Consider the following 26,258-nt stretch of genomic DNA (forward strand, 5'->3'; position numbering starts at 1 on the left):
GTAGAAGCACCGGAGGGTGGCGGGAAGGGGGGGGGCGTCCCCTCTCGCCTCCCATAAGAACGATCAAGCAGTGGAACAGCTGCTATGATCATTCTTATGGTGTAGGAAATCGCCGGCTGAAAAAGCTGATATCTGAATGATGCCTGTAGCTGCAACCATCATTCAGATATCCCCGCTCAAAGTCAAGGACGTCATATGACTGTGGGCGGGAACTGGTTAAAAATTGCAGAGTATTGCAGAGTATTGCAGGGTATATTGCAGGGTAGTGCCGGGTATATTGCAGAGTAGTGCCGGGTATATTGCAGAGTATTGCAGAGTATTGCAGGGTATTATGCAGGCTATTATGCAGAGTATTGCAGGCTATTATGCAGAGTATTATGCAGGCTATTATGCAGAGTATTATGCAGAGTATTATGCAGAGTATTATGCAGAGTATTATGCAGAGTATTATGCAGGGTATTATGCAGGGTATTATGCAGGGTATTATGCAGGGTATTATGCAGGGTATTATGCAGGGTATTATGCAGGGTATTATGCAGGGTATTATGCAGGGTATTATGCAGAGTATTATGCAGAGTAATGCAGAGTATTATGCAGAGTATTATGCAGAGTATTATGCAGAGTATTTAAGGGTATTATGCAGAGTATTGCAGAGTATTATGCAGAGTATTATGCAGAGTAATGCAGAGTATTATGCAGGGTATTATGCAGAGTATTATGCAGAGTATTATGCAGAGTATTATGCAGAGTATTATGCAGGGTATTATGCAGAGTATTATGCAGAGTATTATGCAGAGTATTATGCAGAGTATTGCAGGCTATTATGCAGAGTATTGCAGGGTATTATGCAGAGTATTATGCAGAGTATTGCAGGGATGGCTGAGCATGGAGGGATGGATGGATGTGACAGCAATTGTCACTGAGCACCGCTGTGGGCACTACACATGCAGCCCACAGCGGTGCTGCCATCCGATCCCTCCCCCTCTCCTCTCACACTGTACCGATCGGTACACAGAGGGGAGGGAGGAACCGGCGTCATGACATGACGCCGGTCTGTTGACATGTGATCGCTCCGTCATTTGACGGAGCGATCACATGGTAAACGGCCGCGATTAGCGGCCGTTTACCGTGATCCGTGATGCGCCGAGTCCTATGGACCCGGCGGTCACGGAAGTTCCCGGGTGCGCGCCCCAGGGGGCGCGCGAGAGCAGTATTCTGGGAAGACGTCCATGGACGTCCACCCAGAACTAGCCGACCGCGCTGTAGACGTCTTTCGACTATGGCCCGGTCGGCAAGTGGTTAAATAAAACATTTGAAGACTGTTTTGCGGATTTTCAGACAGAACTGTAATACATTATGTATGAAACTCCTTTGTCATAGGCAGGTGGCTTGGGGAAAAAATAAATACAAAAAAAATAAAAAACCCCTGTTAGACTTACCGGTAACGGTATTGCCAGGAACCTTCCAGGACAGCTACTTGAGAGATGATTGGCTCCACCCTCTACAGGAAACATATCAGAAACAATTTAAAAGGCCCCTCCCTTTCCTCTGACCCTCAGTTGTTTAGAAGATCAAGTAACCTCCACCAAAGGTGCACTCGGCAGAGGAAAATAACAGAAAAAAAAAAAAAAAAAACATAAAAAACACACCACCACCACCAGGTAAACATGGTCGACCAGTGAAAAAAATAGAATAGGGTGGGAATATAGATGCTGTCCTGGAAGGTTCCTGGAAATACCGTTACCGGTAAGTCTAACGGGGGTTTTCCCCCCTCACCTTCCAGCTACTTGAGAGGATAAGCAAGATTCTATACCTTAGGGAGGGACGACAGCCTGAAGCACTTTTCTACCAATGGAGAGGTCCTGGCTGGAAAGCATCTGAACTCTATAATGTTGACAAATGCATGAGAGGAGGACCACACGGCAGCTTTAAAGATTTCTTCCCATGAAGCCCCCGCTCTTTCTGCCCATGACGTGGCCATGGATCTCCTCGAATGGGCCCCAATTCTAGGAGGGGTGCGACCTGACGCTTTGTATGCCTCACAGATAGCTACCCTAATCCACCTAGCAATAGAACTTTTAGACGCCTTTCTTGGGGCCACTGAACAAAACCAACAGTTGGCAGGAATTCCTAAAACCACTGGACTTCTCTAGATAAAGCAGAAGACATCTTCCGTCTAAAAGACTAAACCTTTTCTCTTCCACATTCTTGGGAGAGGTGCAGAAACTAGGAAGGACCATCTCCTGGGACCTATGAAAGTTGGAAGAAACTTTGGGTAAACAGAAAGGATCAGGTCTAATCACTACCCTTTCCTCTAAAATTCTCAGGAAGGGGTCTTTACAGAAAAGAGACTCTAGATCACAAATCCTTCTCCCTGACGTAATAACTAATAGGAAGGATAACTTCAAAGAAATAATTCTCAGGAAAGCCTTATGCAAAGGCTCAAAAGGAGCCCTTGTTAGCGCATTTAATACTAACGACAGATCCCAGGAGGAACATGTTTGATGAGCCTGGGAGCATGTCTAGATCTGGCTGAAAGGAACCTCCTAACTAAAGGATCCTCCACTAGTCTTCTCTCTGTAAACAAAGATAGGGTTCAAATTGCTGCCCTAAGGGTGCTGACAGAGGCCCTTCTCCACTTCCCCCTGTAAAAATCCAAAATACAGGGAATGGAAAAAGAATCTAAACCAGTTTTCCTTTGCCAGAAAATAAAAGTTTTCCAAACCTTCCCATAGATTCTTCTCGTGACCAACTTACAGCTGTCCAGGATAGTTTGGATAACTTTCTCTGAACACCCCCTTAACTGTAGGATGCGCCGCTCAGCTTCCAGGTCGTCAAATGGAAGGTCTGAGGGTTTGGATGCAACACCGGTCCCTGATGGAGCAGATCCTTCCGAACTAGTAGGGGCCAGGGAGGATACACAGATAGGGTCTTTAGACAGGAGAACCAACTCCTCCTGGGCCACCAGGGGGCAATCAGAACAACTTCTGCCCAGTCCTGAATAATTTTCCGAACCATTAGGGGTAAGAGGGGAAAAGGAGGAAAGTCGTAAGCCAGAGTGAAATCCCACGGGAAGGAGAGAGCATCCGTCCAAGGACTCTGTGTCTCTCTCTCTCTCTCTCTCTCTCTCCCTCTCCAGAGAGAAGAACGCCGGTAGTGTTCGGTTGAGACTGGAGGCAAAAATATCCACTGTGGGAAGACCCCATCTTAGCACCACCTCCTGGAATGTGCCTTGATGTAGCTCCCAAATCGCTGGAACTAATGCTCACCCTGCTCAAATAGTCCGCCAGCACATTTTCTGACCCCTTCATGTGGACTGTCCTTACTGAAATGACATTGATCTCCGCCCAGGACAGAATTTGCTGTGTTAATGACAGAAGCGACTCTGAGCGAGTGCCCCCTTGCTTGTTCAGGTACGCCACCGTTGTGGCATTGTCTGAAAAAATTAACAGGTCTTTTGAATAAACCCTCTCTTTCAGAGACACAAGTGCTTTCCCCACGGCTAGATGTTCTCTGAAATTTGAGGAGCGGACTACCTCCTCTGGCAACCAGGCTCCCTGGGCCTGCCACTCCCGTGAGTGAGCACCCCAACCCCACAGACTGGCCTCTGTGGTCATTTTTAACGGGGAATGTTGTGCCCAATCCTTCCCTCCCTGTAGGTGTTCTCTCTGCTCCCACCAGGCGAGATAGAGAAAAGTCCCTTCTGGCAGTTATGCCAGCTGATCCAGAGAATCCTTCCTGCAATCCCAATGGAGTAAAAGAAAAACCTGAAGGGTTCTGGAGTGCAATTGGACCCAAGGAACCCCTGGAATGGCCGCAGTCATCAAACCCAGCAACTGCATGATCCGCCGAAGGGAGGTCTGAAGGAGCAACTTGAAGGCCTGCACGGAGAGAAGAATTTTTAAAACCTTCTCCTCGGGAAGAAAAATCTTTTGGACAACAGTCTATTAGATAACCCAAAAAAGGTATGCACTGGAAGGGTACCAGGCAAGACTTCTGCTGGTTGACCCTCCACCCCAATCTCTGAAAGGTCCGCAAAACCAATTGCAGATCTTGAACAAGGGACTCTTTGTCCCAAACAAAAAAAAAAAAATCAAAAAATCGTCTAGATATGGGACGATCGATACACTTTGAATCCGAAAAAAAGCCATGACTTCGGCGATGATTTTGGTAAAAATTCTCGCTGCTGCCGAGATGCCAAGAGACCAAAAGGAAGGGCATTGAACTGCCAGTGAGATGGCTTGTTTCCTATGAGAACTGCAAACCTGAGGAACCTTCGGTGACTCTGGAAGATTGGTACATGAAGATAAGCGTCCTGAAGATCCAGGGTCACCATGAAGACCCTTAGCAACAACAGATTCTTCACCGAATAAATGTTCTCCATTCGGAAACGTCTAAACTATGTATTCGTTCAGGACGCTTAAATTTATGACCATACGAAAGCCGCCGGAAGCTTTCTTGATCAGAAAGACGCGAGAATAAAATCCCCGGAACTTGTGAACTTCCGGGACAGGAGAATAAACTCCCTCCGTTTCCCAAACAGAAATCAGATTTATCATGGCTTGCTGTCTCTCTTGGTCTCTTAGCAGGTGGGTAAGAAAAAATCTCGGAGGAAGACTTTTGAATTCCAACCTGTAACCCCTTTCCAATGTTTTAAGAATAAAGGAATTGCTGGAAATCTCTGCCCATTCTTTGATGAAATGGCACAATCTTCCCCCTACCCCTAACCTGGCGTCACTGGAGTTTTTTTGGAAGGGGCTGAAGGAGCAAAGAGTCCCTGTTTTTTGCTTATCTTTGTTAAAAGACCATTTCTTTTTTGTCTGTTGCCTGTTGGCTTTAAAATTAGTCCTGTTTTGGAAGCCACGAAAAGGCCTTTTATTCTGGGGTTTATACCTTCGGGAAGAAGGGAATCGTTTACTCTTTTCAGAGGAACGAGCTAGGACCTCCTCTAAGGAGGAACTGAACAAGAGCTTGCCTTCGAAGGCACCATCCCAAGATTTAAGCCAGATAGCTCGCCTAGCTGAATTAATGAGAGCAGAAGCCCTGGCTGCAGATTTCACTGAATCTGCAGCTGCATCACCTAAGAAGGCAACTTTCCTAGCAATGAGAGGGAGGGACTCCCTAATCTCTTCTTTGGGGGTGTCTAATGAAAGAAGATCATCCAGACACTGAACCCATACATCTAAATTTCTAGCTACACAGGTGGATGCTACCGCCGGACCCAAAGAAAGAGCTGAAGCATCCCAGGCCTTACGTAGCAATGAGCCAGCCTTTCTATCCATTTGATCTTCAAGGAATCTTCAAAAGAATGATCTGACCTTTTGGACACCTGTGACATAGGGGCATCTAATCTAGGACACTTAAAGAAAACCTCCTCAGACTGAAAAGGAAATCTCCTTTTATGTCCTCTGGACTGGAACAACCTTTTTTCAGGTTCTCTCCACTCAGACAGAATCACGTCCCTAAGTGACTGGTGTACCAGAAAGGCTTTTGATTTCCGCACCTGTAGACCCCTATACATTTTGTCCTGTACAGATTGGGCTTGCTGTGGCATCTCAATCTGCTCCGAGGTAAATATAGCCTTTAGTAGTTCGTCAATATCCTCAACTGGAAAAAGATATTTAGATGAGCTACCTGTATCCTCCTCTGATGCAGACTCTTCATCAGATGAAGAAACTGGATTCTCATCTTCCTCCAGATCAGAAGTATTGTGTGAACTAACGGTCACAGATACTAACAAGGGAAGGGACCTAGCAGAGGCTGAAGGCTCTAGAACTATGGGTCTGAATGAGGAAGACCCTAAACTAGTAACCCTGTCATTAAGTGACCGAAAGGAGTCCACTACCTCCTTCATAGAAGACATTAACCCTTTAAAAGAGGAAGACTCAAAACTAGCTTTGGGTGGAATAGAATCTTGACAAAATATTTTTTTTATAACTATCAGAAAGCCTAGCCCTACAGTTCCCACATTTCTTCTTCACCGGTTTGGCCTAGAGAAAAGCAGAAACAAGGACCATAAATAAAAGGTTCCATACAAAAAGTCCCTTGCTGTAGAACTAACCACAGACAAGGGCTTACCTTGGGGGCAGTATGGGACCAGGATGCTGCCGCTGGTTCAATACGAGCGGATGCTTCATCCTCAGACCTGTTCTCAAGCTCCATGAAGGAAGCGGAGATCGGCCGTAGAGAAGACTGCTGCTGTACTGCAAAGAAATGCACTCAGAACGGCGTTTTAGCAAACTATTCTCCCGCAGCATGTCCTCAGTGTCTCCACGCCAAGCTTCCTTATGAAAAAGCACGGCGTCCAGAAGTGCATCATGCGACTTCCAGTTCCGGTGCCGCGTCACCAGAAGTCCTCCGACGCCATCTTGGTATACTGCAATGAAGCACTAGGAGAACACAGTTCCACACAGCAGAGCTAGGGGAAAAAAAATGGAAAGGAGTTGCCACTACTCACATCACCAGGAAGGCAAGTAACCCTTAGAAATAGGGAACCCTTCTGGTAAAGTACAGACTATCACCCAGGACTTGGCCACAACTAGTCCTGGGTGTGAAACTAGAGAAGGGGGGTCCACCAACCACAGTTACCAGACCTAAAGAAAACAAAAAAACGTGTCGGTGCTCCTGGAGGTTCTGGAAACACAAAACAACTGAGGGTCAGAGGAAAGGGAGGGGGCTTTTAAATTGTTTCTGATTTGTGTTTCCTGTAGAGGGCAACATTCATTTTCAACCAGTGACAGGAAAATTCGAAGGAGCAGAATAGAAAACTTCTTGGTCAAAGGAATTTTGAGACAGTGTATGTGGTTTTTGTTCAGAAAATTACATTCATTTTAAAACAGAATGTTAAAAGAAAGTGAAATTTTCAAAGATTTTTCGAATGAATATTCTCATCCGAAAATGTATGGCCAGCATAAGGCTCAGTTCACACCTATGCAGTTTGCTTTTGATCAGTTTTCTGCAGTACTTTTTGCTGCGATTTGCATTTTTTATGCAAATCATGGCAACGCACTACGTGCTTTTGTGCACCTTCTCCACTGAACAAAAAAAAGCACCGTTTTGCGTTGAAAAAGTCCTTAAACCCTTTCCAAATACGCAGTGGCTGATAAAAGCACAGATGTGAACGTGTCCCATAGGAAACCATGTTAAATGAACTGTAGTAAGTTTCTGCAAAAAGCACCAAAAAAATTAAACGCATAAGTGTAAACCAGGCCTAAGACGTTTAGTAGCGGCAAGCTTGAATTGTATCACCTGTCAAAATGGGGTTAAGAAAAAAAAAAAAAAAACTAAAATGTGCCCTTTTATAGTACAAAAAGAGCAGATAATCGCTACTATAAAAAGGGGTTCATTTATACTGTGAAAGTAATATATATTACTTAGGTTATACATATAGTAAATACATCCAGAAGTAGGATATATGGGCATTTTACCTAGGACTCAGATATGAAGCTCTAAGAAGGGTGGAAGGTAGGGATGCACCGAAATTTCTGCCGCGGAAACATATCGTCCGAAAATGGCCTTTTCGGCAATTTGCAGAAAGAGAAATCACACCCTTGGTGCCACCCAGTACGGGGTTGTCATCCTGGAGCATCCCCGTCCAGCCCCAGTCCAGTCCTCTCCTCCCTCCCCGATGAGGCGACTGAAAGCAAAACAGTGCTCTAGTGAGGAAAGCTGTCGTCAGCACACCGCGTTAAGGAGCAGCTTGTCGGTATAATCAGCGGGAGGAGCATTATCAGTGTGTGGCGACGTGGGGGTTAAGAGTGCAGGACTTGTTTGACATGCTGTTAGAAACAGTGAGCCCGCTCGGTGAATCTCCTGCACCACCTCCCCAGTCTCTGACCATCTCCTGTATAAAAATTAAAGTTACGTACCGGTAACGTCTTTTCCAGTAGTCTTTCAGGACAGCCACCATGAGAGATAGTCTCCTCCTCTTCCTCTAGGAAACACTGCGCCAGCCCATAAATTCTTACTTCCCCCTGCCAGACCTCAGTATATTCCGAGATTACCTCCGGTCAGCTGGGGAGACACAAGAACACATTAATAGCATACTATCCCATATCATTATCATGCTGCGTTCTGGTCTTTTATAAAGACACCCCAAAATTTCGGGTGGGTAACTAGGGCTGTCCTGAAAGACTACTGGAAAAGACGTTACCGGTACGTAACTTTAATTTTCCCCCTTCGTCTTTCAGGACAGCCACCATGAGAGGATGAACGAGCACTTACCAGTTAGGGTGGGACTACAGCTTGCAACACCTTTCGCCCAAAGGCTTGCTCACTAGCCGACACCAGGTCCACTCTGTAGTGCTTTACGAAAGTGGAATAGCTGGACCATGTTGCAGCCCTGCATATTTGCTCTGGCGTTGCTCCAGCCTTTTCTGCCTGAGAAGCTGCCATAGCTCTGGTAGAGTGTGCCCTTATACCCATTGGGATTTCTTTCCCTGCTAATGAATAGGCCTGGCCAATGGTTACTCTGAGCCATCTGGCAATAGTGCGTCAAGACGCTTTGCATCCTTTTCTGGCCCCAGAAAACAAAACAAATAGAGTCTGACTTTCTAAACATCTTGGTCAGCTCTAGGTACTGAAGGATACATCTCCTTACATCCAAAGAATGAAATTTTAATTCCCTTTCCCCCGAGGGGTTGGGACAAAATGAGGGTAGAACTACCTCCTGACTTCTGTGAAAACCAGAAGCAACCTTAGGTAAAAATGCTGGATCAGTCTTGAAGATGATCCGATCTGGAAAAATAACGCAAAAAGGAGGTCTAACAGAAAAGGCCTCAATCTCACTGACTCTCCTGGCAGTTGTCACTGCTACCAAAAAAACTGTTTTTAACGTAAGATCCTTTAGTAGACATCCTTCTAAAGGTTCAAAAGGGGTTCCCGTCAGGCCCTGTAAAACTAAAGATAGGTCCCACTTGGGAAAGGGGGGCCTTGAACCGGTCTCTGTCTAGACAGAGCCTTAAAGAATCTGACCACCCATGGGTTGGTGGCCAGATGCTTTTCTAAATAAGCACTGAGTGCTGACACCTGACCTTTAAGGGTACTTATGGATAAACCCCTATCTGCCCCGCACTGAAGGAATTCTAACACAGCAGTGGGACTGTGTACCGAAAAGGAGCCTTCTGCACACCATTCATTGAAACGTACCCAGACCTTTTTATAGATCTGGCGTGTTTCCTTCTTTCTGCTGTTGAGGAGGGTGGAGATTAATTTCTCAGAAAAACCCCTAGCTCTTAGCATACCCTCCTCAGTAGCCAGGCCGCTAACTGCCATTGGTGTACCTGTGGACAGAGGACTGGACCCTGTGAGAGGAGATCCTCTCGAGGTGGCAGGAATAAGGGAGGTTCGACCGCTAGCTGCTTGAGTACTGAGAACCAAGCCCTCTTTGGCCAATGTGGTGCTACTAGAATCAGGGACGTGTTTTCCATCTGGAACTTCCTGAGAACTGCCGGTAATAACGCCGGGGGCGGGAAGGCATAGCAGATTCTGAAATGCCAGTTCTGGATCAATGCGTCGACCCCTCGCGCTCCCCCCCCTTTGTTTAGGGAGAAAAAACAAGGGGCTTTCGCGTTGTTTCTTGACGCGAACAGATCTACTTCTGGAGGACCCCATTTTTCTGAAATGAGATTGAAAACCTCCTGGTTGAGGATCCTAACTCCCTCTCTCAGTTTGGTTCGGCTGAGGAAGTCTGCTATCACATTCTTTTCTCCTCTCAGGAAGATTGCCGAGAGTGAGAGAGTGAGTCTCGGCCCAGTTCAGAATGTCTGATGCTAAGGCCAACAGGACTCCGCTTCTTGTGCCGCCCTGTTTGTTCACATAGGCCACGGCGGACGAGTTGTCCGACCGCACCTGAACATGGTGGCCCTGTAGCTCCTTTTTGAAGAACCTGAGTGCTAGCCCGATTGCCCTCAGCTCCTTCCAATTGGACGACCTTCTTAGATCGTCGCCCCCCCAGGTGCCCTGTGCTAAAAGGGAACCCAGATGCGCCCCCCAACCTTTGCCGCTTGCGTCTGTGGTTACCACCTGAGAAACTGGGATGAACCACAGACGACCCTGCGACAAGTTTGAGATCTTCCTCCACCACCAGAGGGATCTCTTTACTTGGGGTGGAACCTGTACCAAGGTGTCCAGATCTTTCTGACTGTGATCCCACACCCTTAGGACAAAGGACTGTAAGGGGCGAAAGTGCAGACCTGCCCATTACACTGCTGGGAGGGTAGCTGTTAATAGTCCCAGGGCCGACATCAGAACTCTTATGGAGACCTGACTGCTGCACTGGAGAACAGCCACTGCCCTGTCCAGTTTTTGTACTTTTTCTGCTGGAAGAAACACTCTCAGTAGCGTTGAGTCCAACAGATAGCCTAAGTACGTGATGCGCTGAGAGGGAATCAAACTGGATTTCTCCAAGTTCATTAGCCACCCTAGACCTGCAAGAACCCTCTTTGTTAGTTCTAGATCTCTGACTAACTGCAGTGGACACGCTGCAAATAGGAGCAGGTCGTCCAGATATGCTATCACTGATATTCCCTAGAGCCGAAGAAAGGCCATCACCTCCGCCAAGACTTTGGTGAAAATGCGGGGCGAGGATAGCCCGAAAGGCAGCGCCTGAAACTGTAGATGTACCGTTATTCCACCTACGTCTACTGCTAGCCAAAGAAACCTCTGTGAGGCTTCTATTATAGGAACATGTAGATATGCGTCCCTTAGGTCCAGCGATACCATAAAGCAGTTGTGGGGCAACAGGGCTCTGACTGTGAAAATTGTCTCCATACGGAATTTTCTGTATGTCACTGACCTGTTCAGGGACTTTAAATTCAGAATTAGTCTGAACTTCCTTGTGGGTTTCCTCACTACGAAGACGTGTGAATAGAAACCCTCGCCCTCCTCGGCCCTTGGAACTCTGAGAACCACATTTTGATCTACCAGATCTCTTAGTGCTTCCAACAGAGCCTCGGCTTTTGCCGTACACCTGGGTAGGTGCGTGACAAGAAATCTCCGTGGAGGAGGATTTGTGAATTCGATACGGTACCCCCTTCTTATAACCCCTAGGATAAAGCGATTGGGGGATATTGCCTCCCACTGTGGGAGGAAGGCCCCCAGTCTTCCCCCCACCGTGGTTGGGGAGTCATTGGTTTTTACGGGGCTGTTCAGGAGGGCGAAAAATCGCCCCTCCCCTGCCCTTCCCCTTTTGACCCCAAAATTTCTTTTGCCCTTCCGGCTTTGGAGTTTCTTTACGTTTTTGCGGACGAAACCCCTTCTTTGTTTGTGTAGGGGTTTTCCGCTTAACTGGAAAGGATTTCTTTCTGTCTGCTGTGCGGTCCAAGACGGTCTCTAACCCTGGGCTGAAGAGAAGGTCTCCCGTCAACGGTATCCCGCACAACTTGACTTTAGAGGCGCTATCGCCCGGCCAAGTTTTTAGCCAGAGAGCTCTCCTGGCTGAATTGGCCAGAGCTGCTGATCTGGCCGACATACGAACTGATTCTGCCGAGGCATCAGCTATGTAGGCGATACCTCGCAGAATCGTAGGGAAAGAAGATAGAATGGTCTCTTTTGCCATTCCAGCTTCAATATGCTCTTGGATCTTCGAGAGCCAGTGCTCCAGATTGCGAGCCACTACTGTGACAGCCAACTCAGGTTTTAAGTTACCAATTGTTGAATCCCAAGTCTTTTTGAGGAGAGAGTCTATTCTCTTATCCATGACATCCACCAGGGCCCCCATGTCCTCAAATGCCAGGTCTGTGTGTCTGGAAACCTGGGAGAAAGCGGCATCTAACTTGGGATTTTTATTCCAGATAGATGCAGGATCATCCGAGAACGGAAATCTCCTTTTTAAGGATCTAGAAAAAAAGGGTTTCCTTTCGGGATCTTGCCACTCCTTTTTAATAGTTTCAACCAGTACTTCGTGAACTGGAAAAACTTTTCTCCTTTGTTCCCCCAAGCCCCTGTACATTTGGTCATGAAGGGTCAGGGGTTTCTTGTCCTCCTGAATACCGAGGGTTGTATAAATAGCCCCTAAGAGGTCCTCTACCTCTTCCAGGGACAATTTATATCTGGAGGATTTCCTGGACTCCCCGTCCTGGTCCTCCCCCTCTGAACCATCCTGGGAATCGGAGGAGGAACTGTCTGGCTGTCTTTGTTCCACTCCGGAAGGCCCTGGAGCTTCCTCTGCCCTAACTGAAGTTGCAGGTTGGGCAGGAGCAGAGCCCTGCGCCTGAGGCGGGGTTGTATCCTGGGGAGCTGGACTAATGGGAGGCTGAAACCTTTCAAATAAGGCTTTAAAGAAAAGGTGGACGAGAGCTCCTTTACCAAGGCTGCAAGTCCTGACTCCTGTTCAGAGTCCCTCTCTTTAACAAGGGAGTCTATGCACTCCCTACACAAGACCTTTGTCCATGCTTCCCCTAATGTGTCCCTGCAAGAGGCACACCTCTTAGAGCTATGCGTAGACTTAGACTTCTCTGTAGCTTTCTGAAATACATGAAAAGGAAAAAAACAAACATTTTGTCACTTTTTTTTTTTTTTTTTTCTTTTTAAAAAACAAAAAAAAAAAAAAAAACAAAAAAAAAAACACAAGGATACAACCCTGGGAGTGCACTAGACCCTCCTTAATATGTGGGGATCTGAGCCTCCCTCCCCTGACCACCCAGGGTGTCTGCCCCCCCATGACAGGAACCATACATGGAGGGACAATCCTAGATAAAGAGTACTCTTCCCCAAGGCACTCTTACCTTAGGAAGGCTGGAGGTAGTGTCCGTTGGCTGAGCATCCGCTTCCGACATGACTTGCAGGTGGTTGCTACTACCGAGTCCCACGCTGCCTGTGCGCGTCCCAGACTCGTCTCCAGCCTGTGCCTGGCTTCCCTATCAGCTCCGCGACCCGGAAACCCGCGGGTCAAAGGCAAGCATTCGCCCTTCCGCCGGAAATGACGTCGCCCGTCGTCCGGCCCGCCTAGTTCCAAAAAAAAAAAGCGGTCTGTATAGTATACAGGAAAGGCGGACGCTTGCATGCTGCAGCCGCGATAGGGAACCCCCACAGCCTGAAGCCGCGCTCGGCTAGGAAGTGGTGGCAACAAAACGAGGGGTAAGTCCCCCCCATGCACCTAGGAAGCCCCTGCTCCCATTACAGGCTCCAAAAAACAAACAACAGCCACAGTCACCCTGACTGAGTGGCCCGGTTCCTTGCACAGTGTCTCCCCACCGGAGGAAACACTAATACTGAGGTCTGGCAGGGGGAAGTAAGAATTTATGGGCTGGCGCAGTGTTTCCTAGAGGAAGAGGAGGAGACTATCTCTCATGGTGGCTGTCCTGAAAGACGAAGGGGGAAAATTTTATTTTTAAAAACAGTCATTTTCGGTATTGGTCATTTTCTGCATCGGTTTTCGGCCTAGTGCATTTTTCATTTTCAACACCAAAAAACCCATTCGGTGCACCCCTAGTGGAAGGAAAATATTAATAGGGCTGCAACTAACGATTATTTTCTTAATAGATTAGTTGGCCGATTATTGTTTTGATAAATCACCTTAAAAGTGTAGTGTATAATTTAGTTAATATGTAAAGTTAAAAAAAAAAAAAAAAAAAAAAAAAAAAAAAAAAAAGGGGAAGGCAATTTGTTCTTAAATATCTATATGCAGTGGTAAATATAAATCACTACATGGTTAGAGAGCAAAGTCATATTAAGAGCGTTCGTTCGATTTTCAAATCGTTAGTGGGGTCAAATCGACATTAGTTTTAAACCACAGGGACAGGAAAATTTAGAAATAGAAAACTGCTTGGTCAGAGGAATTTTTCGTTTTCGTTCAGAAATTACATTCATTTTAAAACAATGGTAAAAGCAAGTGAAAATTTCAAACAATATTCTTTCATTCAGCGAATGTACAAAGATTTTTCATATGAATATTCTCGTCTGAAAATTGATCCATGTGGCCAGCATAAGGCTCGGTACACACCTATGCCGTTTGCTTTTGATCTGTTTCTACAGTGCTTTTGCTGTGCGTTAAGTACAGTATAGCGTGCCCCAATGGCAAGGTAAAGAAACAGGCACCGCCCACTGTCAGCAGTGTATGAGCTCGCCGCTCGTCTGGATACACTGTACCTTTCGTTTTTTACTGTGTGAGTACCCTGTATGCTGCTAATGTTGAATAAAGTCTGATACATGCTTGAAATACTACACTATATGGTATCTTCATCTCTCCATTTACTATGATGCTCCCCATGGATCTGAGGTCTGATAAATGACAGTCAATTACCTAGGACCCCCCCTGCAAAGGAGACACCATAAGCGCTGTCTGCTCTATGCTGTAACCTCAGTATAGTGAGGTAAGGGGCCATTATCTACCACTAGAGGATTGTTGCATGGAGGAGATCCTGCTGCACACTTCACATTCACCACTCTTCTGAACAAATGATTTTTAAACTCAGCTGCTATCTACACGACTCAATTGTCTGTTATCACTAAGGAAGCATTGAAGCTGTTTTTTGTTGCACTAAGTCACCTTTATTGGATTGTATTATTTTAAGTTTGAGCACCCCCTGTTGGGGGCTGGACACTATATTGCATGATGCACAACTATGAAGATCACTTTGGACATTCAATGTAACATTGTATCATTTGGCAATTTTTGCTTTTATGTTATTGAGTTTTTAGCCATCTATTTATTTATATGAATCATGGTTCATTGAACTATAATAATTTCCGGATATTAATTAACAGCACTTTGTACTGGCATTTAATGTCTCAGCGGCAATCACTATCTTATTGAAAAAAATATTTTATTATTTTATTGTAGATTTCACCATGGTTTTATTTTTATTTAAGCTGAGAGATACACATGTATAGTTTTTTTGGTGGGCTCCACCCTTTATTTATTATTATTTTTTTTCTATTATGCACATACTGCCTGCACGTCCACATAGTGCTATATTCCCCATGGTGGTTTAGATCACCATCCTATACCTCAGTAAAGACAAGAAAGAATTCTTTGGTCATCCACCACAGTTGTTTTCCGTGGTCTTCTTTTGGTGTTGCTGAGCTCACCGGTTCGTTCTCTCTTTTTAAGGATGTTCCAAACAGTTGATTTGGCCACACCTAATGTTTTTGCTATCTCTCTGGTGGGTTTGTTTTGGGTTTTCATCCTAATGATCATAGTGACATCTCTTTGGATCTCATATTGAGAGTTGACAGCAACAGATTCCAAATGCAAATAGCACACTTGAAATGAACTCTGGACCTTTTATCTGTTCCTTGTAAATGGGAGAAGGAGGGAATGAGGGAATAACACACACACCTGGCCATGGAACAGCTGAGCAGCCAATTGTTCCATTACTTTTGGTCCCTTAAAAAGTGGGGGGTCATGTATACAAACTGTTGTAATTCCTACACCGTTCACCTGATTTGGATGTAAATACCCTCAAATTAAAGCTGAAAGTCTGCAGTTAAAGCACATCTTGTTCGCTTAATTTCAAACCTTTTCCACTTTTTTTTCTTTCCTGCAAAGTAAAGGCATAATGTGCTAGTATATATTGCATACTAGCACAAAGCCCGCGTCATCCCAGCTGCAGGCTGCATCCATCTTTGCCCCTCTTCCTTCCGGGGCCGCAGGCTTCAGCTGTGTGACTGGCCGGACCCGTGTGACGTCACTCCCGCACATGCTGGTCACGGCACACGCTCCTGAAGAAATGGCATGGGTGGCCATTCCTTCAGAGCGCATGCGCCAATGACATCATCGGCACAGTATACAGTAAATGTCTCCTAAACGGTGCATGTTTAGGAGAAATTTACAGTATCTAATAGGTAATACTTATTCTACGCTTATTAGGTACAAATCATGCAGGAGGGTTTACAACCTCTAACTATGCAATGCACATAGAAAAACAATGTATATACAACCAGTAAAGTGCCACAAAAGAATGCTTTTTAACCGCTTCAGCCCCGGAAGATTTGGCTGCTGAATGACCAGGCCATTTTTTGCGATTCGGCACTGCGTTGCTTTAACTGGCAAGTGCGCAGTCATGCGGCGCTGCACCCAAACAAAATTGACGTCCTTTTTTTCCCACAAATAGAAGAGCTTTTTTTTGGTGGTATTTGATCATCTCTGCAGTTTTTTCATTTTCTGCGCTATACAAAAAAAAAAAAAAAAAAAAAACCCCACACAATATCCCCAATTTGTTTTTGTTTTTTTTTAAATAAATAAAATTGTAATTTTTTTCTCAGTTTAGGCCGATATGTATTCTTCTCATTTTGGTAAAAAAAAAAAAAAAAAAAAAAAAAAAAAAGGGAGCATTAAGCGTATATTGATTGGTATGCGCAAAAGTTAAAGCGTCTACAAAATAGGGGATAGATTTATAGCATTTTTATTATTATTTCTTTTTTTTTTACTAGTAACGGCAGCGATCTGCGATTTTATGGCAGACACTTTTGACACATTTTTGGGACCATTGGCATTTATACAGCGATCAGTGCTATAAAAATGCACTGATTACTGTAAAAATGACACTGGCAGAAAAGGGGTTAACACTAGGGGGCGATCAAGGGGTTAACTGTGTTCTAACTGAAGGGGGGGGGGGATTAGACTGTCGAGGGGAGATGACAGATCGCTGTTCATACTTTGTATGAACACACAATCGGTCTCTTCTCCCCTCAGAGAACCAGGATCTGTTTATCGGCTCCAGGGGCGAGCGCCCCTAGTGGCTACAAGGTGAAGCGACGTTACACAATGTCGTTTCGCCCAGCCGTGACATTCTGCCGCGGCTGGTCAGCAAGTGGTTAAACATTTTTCTATATAGATCTATGTTCTTATATCTTCTCCTGTAAAGCGATAGTGTGTGTGTGTGTTTTTATACCCTACAAAGTAATGTCATAACGTCCTAGTATGCAAAAAACATACCACACCTTACCTCAAGACCCCTTTCACACTAGCACTGGTCCGCGTTAGCGGTAAAGCACTAGTTTTAGCTGCGCTTTACCGTAGGTTTAGTAACGCTTTTCGGTTAAACGCACCCCACTAGCGGCCGAAGAAAGGGTTAAATGGGCCCAAAAAGCGCCGCTGCCCATTCATTTCAATGGGAGTGGTGGAGAAATGGTGTATAAACCGCTCCAAAGAGGTTTACAGGACTTTTTCATGCTGCAAGTGCACCGCTCCAGTGTGAAAGCACTCGGGCTTTCAAACTGGGGCTTGCGGGGAGGCGTTTTTCAGGAGCTATTTTTAGCCCTTTAGCGTCTAAAAAACGCCTCAGTGTGAAAGGGGTCTAAAACTAAGCCTTTCCAGCGCCGAGATGTCAGAGCTGCAGGTGCTTTCATCTTCACCTGTCTTCCTTCCGTGTTTGCAGACTTGGGCTGTGTGACTGGCCTGAGCCACGATCACGCCACTCCTGCGCATGCGCCGTAGTTCATGGCACAGTGCTCTGAAGGAATGGCCCAGGTAGCTGTTTCTTCAGAGCATATGGGCTAGTGGGGTCACTGGCTGCTGCATGTACAATAAATATCTTCTAAATGGCGCACGTTTAGGAGATATTTACACTACCTATAGGTAAGCCTATAATAAGGCTTACCTATAGGTAAAAGTCAGAGATGGGAGTGTGATAGGGTTACTCTGGATATTTTCACTGTGTGTGCCCACCACCAGGTTATTACCACTCTAACCTTATTACATGGATCTGATGCAGCTCAGATCAATAACACTTTTTCCCCTTTTAAGCATGGGATACTGCTATACATCCTGTGTTCTCTTATCCACCTTATGTTTACTTCTGAGTTAATCCAATCGCCATCCTGGGTGTTCCTATAGTAGATATCTTCATATATGGCCCAAAAGAGAACACCACTAATAGTGCTCACTGTATGTATGGCTTTATTTTGATAAAATTTCAAAATTATTTCACACACATTATTAAAAAACCTGTATGCTCCCTTAAGAATGCAGCCTCCTTGTACCTCCAACAAAATGGCGTACTGTGCACTTCCGCTTGCAGCGTGACGTCATCGGCTCCTCCTTCCTATGTGTTACGTTACCAAATCTTTATTTTTTGGGGTGGGAGGGGGGGGGGCAGAGACTCCAGGGGTCTAAACAGACCTGTCTTTTTTTGGGACCGAGAAAGTGACTGAAGACAGAGTTCAGTCCCTTTCTCTGCAGGCTCAACTGAAATGCATATGAATGTAAGTAGCAAGGATAAAAAAAAATAATAATCATTTTTTTATCAAATTCTTATTTTAATAAAATGCTTTTGGAGTAAAAAAAAAAAAAAAAAAAAAAAATAATCTATCTCAAAAGATAGTTTTCCATTTAAGATACGTTCATTTAGTTTATTCAGCATAAAATGTAGCATGAAGCTGTATATTCTGCAATATTTACATTTTTGGTAAACTCATTGAATGAATCCAAGCGCTGCAAGCTGAAAAAACATGCACTGCATTGATGCATTCACACAATGTCACAGTAACCATGAGAGAAACCAAAGTTGAGGAATATTCCTTTACCCCATTGTTTTGGAAATCTATGTCCCCTTTCGAACTGTACGATTCGAATTGGTTCCGATATCGCTGTTTTACTAACCTGACAGCTTATTACTCTAAAATGGGAAACCTTAATTTTGCTTGTAAATATTAAAGATTCTAACTACCAGCAAGAATGAGTCCTTACATTTAAAGGAGCAACTGTCATTTCAGATCCATTATGGCAGGGCCTGTTAGCGGGCATCCACTCACCTGCTGCTGCCACATCCCTAACCTTGTTGTATCGCTGCCGCATTACCAGCCTTCCCATAAAAGTGAATGGTACTGTCGGTGAGTCCAAAAGCGGGTCAGAGAAGGAGCCGCTGCAGGACAGAGATGACAGTTGCTCCTTGAAGATGATTTAAATCGAGTTGATTTAAATCAAGCGTTTTTACTAGCGATTTAAATCGACTTGATTTGAATCAAATCCACTCTGGGGGGAATGGAAAGGAGCTGCTAAACACCCCCCCCATCCTGACACCAATCTTCCTTTCGAGCAGCTGTGGCTGACGGAAGGAAAGCCGGCTACACTGCAGGGAGGGGTGCCAGGAGATATATTTTGTCTATTTCTACACTATATGGCTCCCCTGCAGCATATAAACCTGGTGGGAGGGAAGCTGCAGATGAGGATCAGTGTTGTGGGGGATGGATGAGTTCAGCGAAAGGGTTAATGGACTGTCTCTCTCATTCTGCTGGCTCCTGGTTTCTTTAAACGTTTCCTCCATTAATTCCCCTGTAGCCGCTGGACCGAATATTGCAGGACCGGCATTCCTGAAATTAGATCTTCAGGCACTGGGATTTGGTTGTGGAGTGGGCTGCGTGTCTGGAACTACTGCATTTATTGAAAATGTTAGGTGCCATCATCGCTACCATTTTCTTTTGTTTTCACAGAAAGGGTTAATGCACCGTGTAGATAAGTACTGCATTACTAATGGAAGGTTCGTGTTCCCTCTCCCCCTCTCTCCAATGATCCTATTTGCAAGAGCTACGCGATTCAACATCAGTTAGTCCTCACTGCTGCTTACAGTGACCTGGTCTCCTCTGGCCATTTTACACTCATGCTCATGCTTTTTACGCCTTTCTTCTTTTTTTTCTCAATTAATTTTTAGCAGTGCAACATTTTGGATCCGAGGCGGTAGGGGAGCAGTCCTCCTACATCAAGCCTCTCCAGCTCATGATCCACTAATCGTTCCGGTGTGGCCTGTAGTGTCCCTAAATACCTGACACCGACAATCTGGATTGTTGTGCTTGACACTCCTGAGAGTTTTCTTTTGCTTTTTCAGGTGTAGCCCCCTCATCTTCCTTATCCAGAGAGGAGTTTTCCTCAGCCTTGCTTGAGTTTGAGCCAAATTGAAAGTATAATTTCTGACTAGGAAAACATTGGCTATAAGCTGGGCCACTGTGTTCCTCCCTGGTACCATGTGACCAATCACAGCAATCACATATCCAATAGTAAATGTCATTCTAAAAGACTCTACATGTCTTCTGGACTCCACTGAATGTATTGCAATGCAGAACGCATTACAATACATTCCTTCCCGGCTATGCTATCCGGGGACACAGAGGCTGAGCCAGAAGTGACACCATACATGTCACTTTCTGGGTCACAGCAAGAAGGGGAGGATAGTGGACGTGTGTCCTCTCTTCCCTCTACTCACTGGGACCCGCAGATGTGCAAGCGGAGCGACACGTGCAGGGAGGGTACTGGCAGTATGTGGGGGCAATCGGGCTGCAGGAGTCTGCCTGTCAGTTTTACACACAATCCCGATGGCTGCAGTTATTCGGATCAGTTGTTACATGGCCTTTTGTCCCAAGGTTTCTGCTTTTCAAGTCGTCGTGCCCCTGTACTGCGCTACCTTTTGCCATCTATTTTAGATCCAGTTCCAGAAAGAAGACCTGGTTGTCCTATCAGGGCTCCTTTCGCTGTGCAGTTAACTCCCTTTGTAAATGCTGCTGGGTACATAAAGTTGTTAAGTTTACTTCATTTGTTAGTGGAGAATAACATAACATTTTACAATACATCAACTGTGGCTCTGCCTATGTTGTATATTTATTCCAATGTATAACATGCATTTTGACAGCATGTTGGTTGCACCACATGCCCATTGGGGAACATTACTGCAAGAGTATAATAGCTAATGACTGTGTTACTATTTACAGTAAACTACTGGAGCTGAAATAAAAAATTGTGAGTAAAAGGCTTAATGCTGAGCACTGTTTTCTGTTCCAAAACAAAAAAAAAAAAAACAAACAACCAAAAAATGCAGTACTACCTTACTACTCAATAACTTGATAATAATGGTAGAACTCTCTAATATATGGCACTCAAACTTCAATACCAGCCTGCGATAGGCAACTGCACATAATACACATCAAAATAAAAAATAAAAAAAATTACTTGGCAGGGATGGCAACTAGGGCCGAAACAACTGATCGATTAATCGACAACTAATCGATTATGAAAATAGTTGACAACTATTTTCATAAATCAGTCAGCCGATTAGTTGTCCTGCATACAGAATGCATTATTTGTTTACAAATCAGGAAATACAATGCAGCACACATACAGCTCAGTACACCGTCCATACATGTCAGCAAGTACCTGAGAACAGTTTTTTTACCTTGCTATTGGGACACTCTGAAGGCAGGAGGAGCCAGAAGCGTCGTGGGGGGACCCTAGAAGAGGAGAATCAGGGCTGTTCTGTGCAAAACCCTTACACAGAGCAGGCAAGTATGACATGTTTGTCAATTTAACCACTTCAGCCCCCCCGGAAGATTTTACCCCCTTCCTGACCAGAGCACTTTTTGTGATTTGGCACTGCGTCGCTTTGCGCGGTCGTGCGACGTCACACCCAAACAAGATTGACGTCTTTTCCCACAAATAGCTTTCTTTTGGTGGTATTTGATCATCTCCGAAAATCTCTCAAAAAAGCTGAGTTAGACTTACCGGTAACTCCTTTTCTGAGTCTTCCAGGACAGCCCATGAGACCTTGGGCTCCTCCTACCAGGACAGGAAACACGTCACCCCCACCAGATAAAAGGGCGGTCCTCCAGGCCCATGTCAGTATTCTCAAGAACCGTAGGACCCTGCAAAACATATGCATAATACACATAACTTCAGACAATACCGGGTGGGAATCCGGCTGTCCTGGAAGACTCTCAGAAAAGGAGTTACCGGTAAGTCTAACTCAGCTTTTCTCCAAGCGTCTTCCAGGACAGCCCATGAGACGATGAGCCAGAACTTACCAGTCTAGGGAGGGACAACTGCCTGAAGGACCTTACGACCAAACGCCTGCTCCTGAGCTGATAGGAGATCCAGGCGATAATGTTTAATGAAGGTCGAGTAACTGGACCAAGTGGCAGCCCTGCAAATTTGTTCCGGTGAGGCACCAGCCCTCTCAGCCCAAGACGTAGACAAGGCTCTAGTTGAGTGCGCAGTAACAAAAGGTGTAGGGACCTCCCTAATTTTGTAAGCTTCCAAGATGGCTTGCTTTATCCATCTAGCCAATGTGGCTTTAGATGCACTATTCCCCTTGTGAACTCCAGAAAAGAGGACAAACAAGGCATCAGTTTTCCTAAAGGTCTTCGTGACCTCAAGATAGACCAAGAGAATCCTTACATCTAGAAAACTAAATTTTCTTTCTAAGTCGCCCTGTGGCGAACTACAAAAGGTTGGCAATACAATGTTTTGAGATCGGTGGAATGTACTTGCCACCTTGGGCAAAAAACCTGGATCGGTTCGTAACACAACTCGATCCTCAAAAATCGTGAGGAAGGGCTCCCTAACTGATAGGGCCTGCAACTCACTTACCCTACGAGCTGAGGTAACAGCTATAAGGAACACAGTTTTTAATGTAAGTAATTTAACTGACATACTTTCCAGAGGTTCAAACGGAAATTCTACCAGAGTTTGAAGTACTAGGGACAGATCCCACGTTGGATAACTTCTCACTACTACTGGTCTGGCCCTAGAGATAGATTTGAAAAATCTGGCTATAGTGGGATTTTCCAGGAGAGAAAACTGGAGGAACACACTAATAGCTGCCGCCTGTACCTTTAGGGTACTAACAGAAAGACCTTTGTCGACACCCTCTTGGAAAAATTCCAAAATAGACGGAATATCATGAGTTAATCTATCATTTTCAGATAACCATGAGTTAAACCTTTTCCAAACTTTGGAATATATGGCTCTAGTAACTGGCTTCCTGCAATTAACTAGAGTCCTGACTACTTTGTCAGAGAACCCTTGGGCGCTCAGTATCTTTTCTTCAGATACCAGGCCGTCAAGTTTAAGGAAACCACCTGAGGGTGTGATACTGGACCCTGCAATAATAGGTCTTCCCTTTTCGGAAGACTCCACGGAGGCTCTGAAACCAGAGACTGTAGCAGGGAAAACCATGGCCTCTTGGGCCAAAACGGGGCAATTAGAATCAGATCTGTCTCTTCCAGCCGAAACTTCCGGAGGACTTCTGGAATCAGCCTGATTGGCGGAAAGGCATAACATAGGCCTGGAGGCCACGGGTTCGCCAGAGCATCGATCCCCAAGGCTTGGTCTGCCGGGTTCATGGAAAAGAATATCTCCGTCTTGCGGTTGTTTCGGTTTGCGAACAAATCCGCTACCGGATAACCCCATCTCTTGGTGAGGTCTGCAAAGACTTCGGGATGAAGGGACCAGTTGTCTCGGTCTATCCTGTGACGGCTGAGATAATCTGCCAGGCAATTGTTTTTCCCCTTCAGGTGTACAGCAGAAATGGAGGCTAGATTCCCCTCTGCCCATGAAAGGATCTCCTGTGCAATGGACTGAAGCCTCCGGCTTCTCGTGCCTCCCTGTTTGTTGATATACGCAACTGTCGCTATATTGTCCGACAGGATTTGGAGGTTGTGACCCCTGATCTCCATCTGAAAAGACTGGAGGGCTCTCTGGACTGCAAGCAGCTCTCTTTGATTGGATGAGGCCCTTTCCTCCTCTGGGGACCACTCTCCTTGTGCTACTGCATTGCTGAGGTGGGCCCCCCATCCCCAGGAACTCGCATCCGTGGTAATCCTTCGGGTAATGGGAAAGGACCATGGGAGACCTCCTGCTAGGTGTTGACCAGCTCTTCACCACCACAGGCTTCTTTTTATCCTGTCGGGAAGCCAGATCCTTGACTCCAGGGACCTTACGTCCCCGTCCCAGTCTCTTAAAAGAAACCTTTGTAACGGACGCTGACGGAGTCTCGCCCATGGTACTGCGGGAAAACATGAGGTCATAAGACCCACTGCCCTTGACACCTGTCTCAGAGAGACCGACTGGTTGGTCTGCAATGTAGACATAGTCTGGAACACTTTGGTAATCTTCTCCTGAGGAAGAAAAACTTTTTTGTTCACGGAGCAAAAATCGTAACCCAGATAAGTTACTTTCTGGGCCGGAATCAAGGACGATTTTTCTTTGTTTATTAGCCAGCCTAGGGACTGTAAGAAGTCCTGTACAGCCTGGAGATCTTCCAACAGCCTTTGGTATGATTTTGCCACTATCAGGAGGTCGTCTAAGTAAGGGATAACCGTTATTGCCTTTAATCTTAGAGGAGCCAGCACTTCCCCCAACACCTTCGTAAAGATGCGTGGGGCTGAGGAAAGACCGAAGGGGAGGGCCTGAAATTGAAAATGTCGGGTCCCCATACCAGTCTTCACTGCCAATCTCAAAAACTTTTGGAATGCTGGATGGATAGGGATGTGAAGATAAGCATCCCTTAAGTCCAACGTGGCCATAAAGCAATTTGGGTATAGTAGGTTTTTGATTGTAAAAACCGTCTCCATACGGAAATGCTTGTATCTGATGGACTTGTTTAAGGTCCGGAGATTCAGGATAAGTCGAAACTTTCCTGCTGGCTTTCTGACCACAAATACGTGGGAATAGAATCCCTTGCCCCGCTCCGATCGAGGAACAGGAATCAGGACTTTTTGATCTAATAAGTCTCCGATCTGGAGACCCAGAGCCCTTGCTTTCTCCCGATCTTGTGGAGGAAATGTGACCAACAAACGTTCTGGTGGTTGGTGAACAAACTCCAGCCTGTACCCGTTGGTCACTAGGTCCAGGACGAAGGGGCTCAGAGTGACTGCTGCCCACTGTGGGATGAAGGCCCTCAATCTCCCTCCCACCGGGGAACACAAGTCACTGCGGCTTGGCGGGCTGTTGAGGAGGGTTAAATAGCACTCCCCCTTTGCCTCTGCCTTTGTGCCCAGTCCAATGCTTTTTCGGCCTGCTGTCCTTTTCTCTAGGACTCTGTTGCCTGTTTTGGCCACGAAAAAATTTTCTGGCTGTCTGAACTCTCTTTTTCTCTGGAAACGCCTTTTTCTTATCAGCCGTGCGTTCCAGTGCCTCCTGTAGACCTGGGCCAAATAAATGATCGCCAGTTAAAGGAAGGCCACAAAGGCGCAACTTGGAGGCCGAGTCCCCTGACCAGGTCTTAAGCCAAAGGCTTCTCCTGGCCGAGTTCACTAGAGCCGAAGTCCTGGCTGACATTCTTACCGACTCAGCGGAAGAATCTGCCAAAAAACCCACTGCCTGAAATAGGAGAGGAAAAGACTTTAAAATTTGCTCTCTGGAGGTACCTGCTGACAGATGTGACTGAATCTGAGTCAACCAAACCTCCAGATTTCTGGGCACACAAGTGGAAGCCAAAGCTGGTTTCAGGTTTCCAACTGCTGAGTCCCAGGCTCTGTGGAGAAGGATATCCCCCCTCTTGTCCATCGGATCCTTAAGCGTACCCATATCATCAAACGCCAGGTCCGAGTTTTTTGAAACCTTTGAAAGAGGTGCGTCTAACTTGGGATTCTTATTCCATGGCTGCGCAGTGTCCTCATCAAAAGGAAACCTCCTTTTTAGGTTACTGGAGAAGAATGGTTTTCTCTCAGGATTATCCCATTCCAGTTTAATAGTATCAACCAAAGAACTATGAACTGGAAACACTCTTGATTTTCTCTTATGTAATCCTTTATACATAAGATCATGTTTGGATAACTGAACCTCTTCCTCTTTAATTCAAGTGTAGTATAGATAGCCTTTAATAAGTCATCTACATCCTCAACAGATAACTTAAATCTTGAGCCTCGAGTGGATTCTCTATCTCTGGGCTCTGTATCTGACCCTGATTCTTCCAGAGAAGAACGGGTAGATCTGACCTCAGCCTTAGAGTCTTCACTCTCTGCCTGCTGCGGAGTGCTTACTGACGCCTTCAGTGAAGACGGACTCTCTGCTGGGAGTCTGGAGCTTGTCAATAAGCGTTCTAAAGGAACTGAAGGTGGACGCAAGCTCATCCCTAACAGAAGTAAGCATCTTCTGGCAAGAGGCAACCGGGTCATACTTTACTAGGCCTTCTATACAGGTGCGACAAACTGCTTTGCTCCATGAGGAGCTCAATTTGTTTGCGCAAACCGCACATTTCCTTTTAAGTGGCTGCGCTTGGGCCTTGTCCTGAGTCTTGGTCTGCAAGACAAAATAAATGCCCCACAATGTAATTAAAGCCACACAATCACTCCGTAACACCACATGCAGGAGGGAGGAAATGTGTCCCCTTACACCCACTACTACAGAGGGGGGAGGGGGAGGGAACACTCACAGGGATAGTAAGGTGGTGACAGAACACCCCAGGCTTACCTGTGAGGTGCTGGTGTTGGGAACTGCATCCGCTGCCTGTGCAGGTACTGCAGGAGGATCCATTCTGCCCCTCTTGGTCATCCACAGCCTGGCTGCTTAACACCAAGAAACACCAGCAGCCAGCGTTCTCTGTTCGCGC

General features: G+C 45.8%; 1 protein-coding gene across 7 annotated transcripts in view; it reads right to left on the reverse strand.

Annotated features, from left to right (window-relative positions):
- ATF7IP2 (activating transcription factor 7 interacting protein 2) overlaps positions 1–26,258 on the reverse strand; it is a 589,221-nt gene that overhangs the window by 552,686 nt on the left and 10,277 nt on the right. Inside the window, exon 2 of one of the 7 annotated variants that reach the window (XM_073591214.1) lies at positions 7,869–8,013. The exons of the other annotated variants lie outside the window; for them this stretch is intronic. The gene's annotated coding sequence lies outside the window, so the exon portion shown is untranslated. The remainder of the gene's footprint in view (positions 1–7,868; positions 8,014–26,258) is intronic. 7 annotated transcript variants of the gene reach the window in all.

The sequence above is a fragment of the Aquarana catesbeiana genome, linkage group LG06 (assembly GCF_042186555.1).
Source record: "Aquarana catesbeiana isolate 2022-GZ linkage group LG06, ASM4218655v1, whole genome shotgun sequence".
Taxonomy (NCBI): domain Eukaryota; kingdom Metazoa; phylum Chordata; class Amphibia; order Anura; family Ranidae; genus Aquarana; species Aquarana catesbeiana.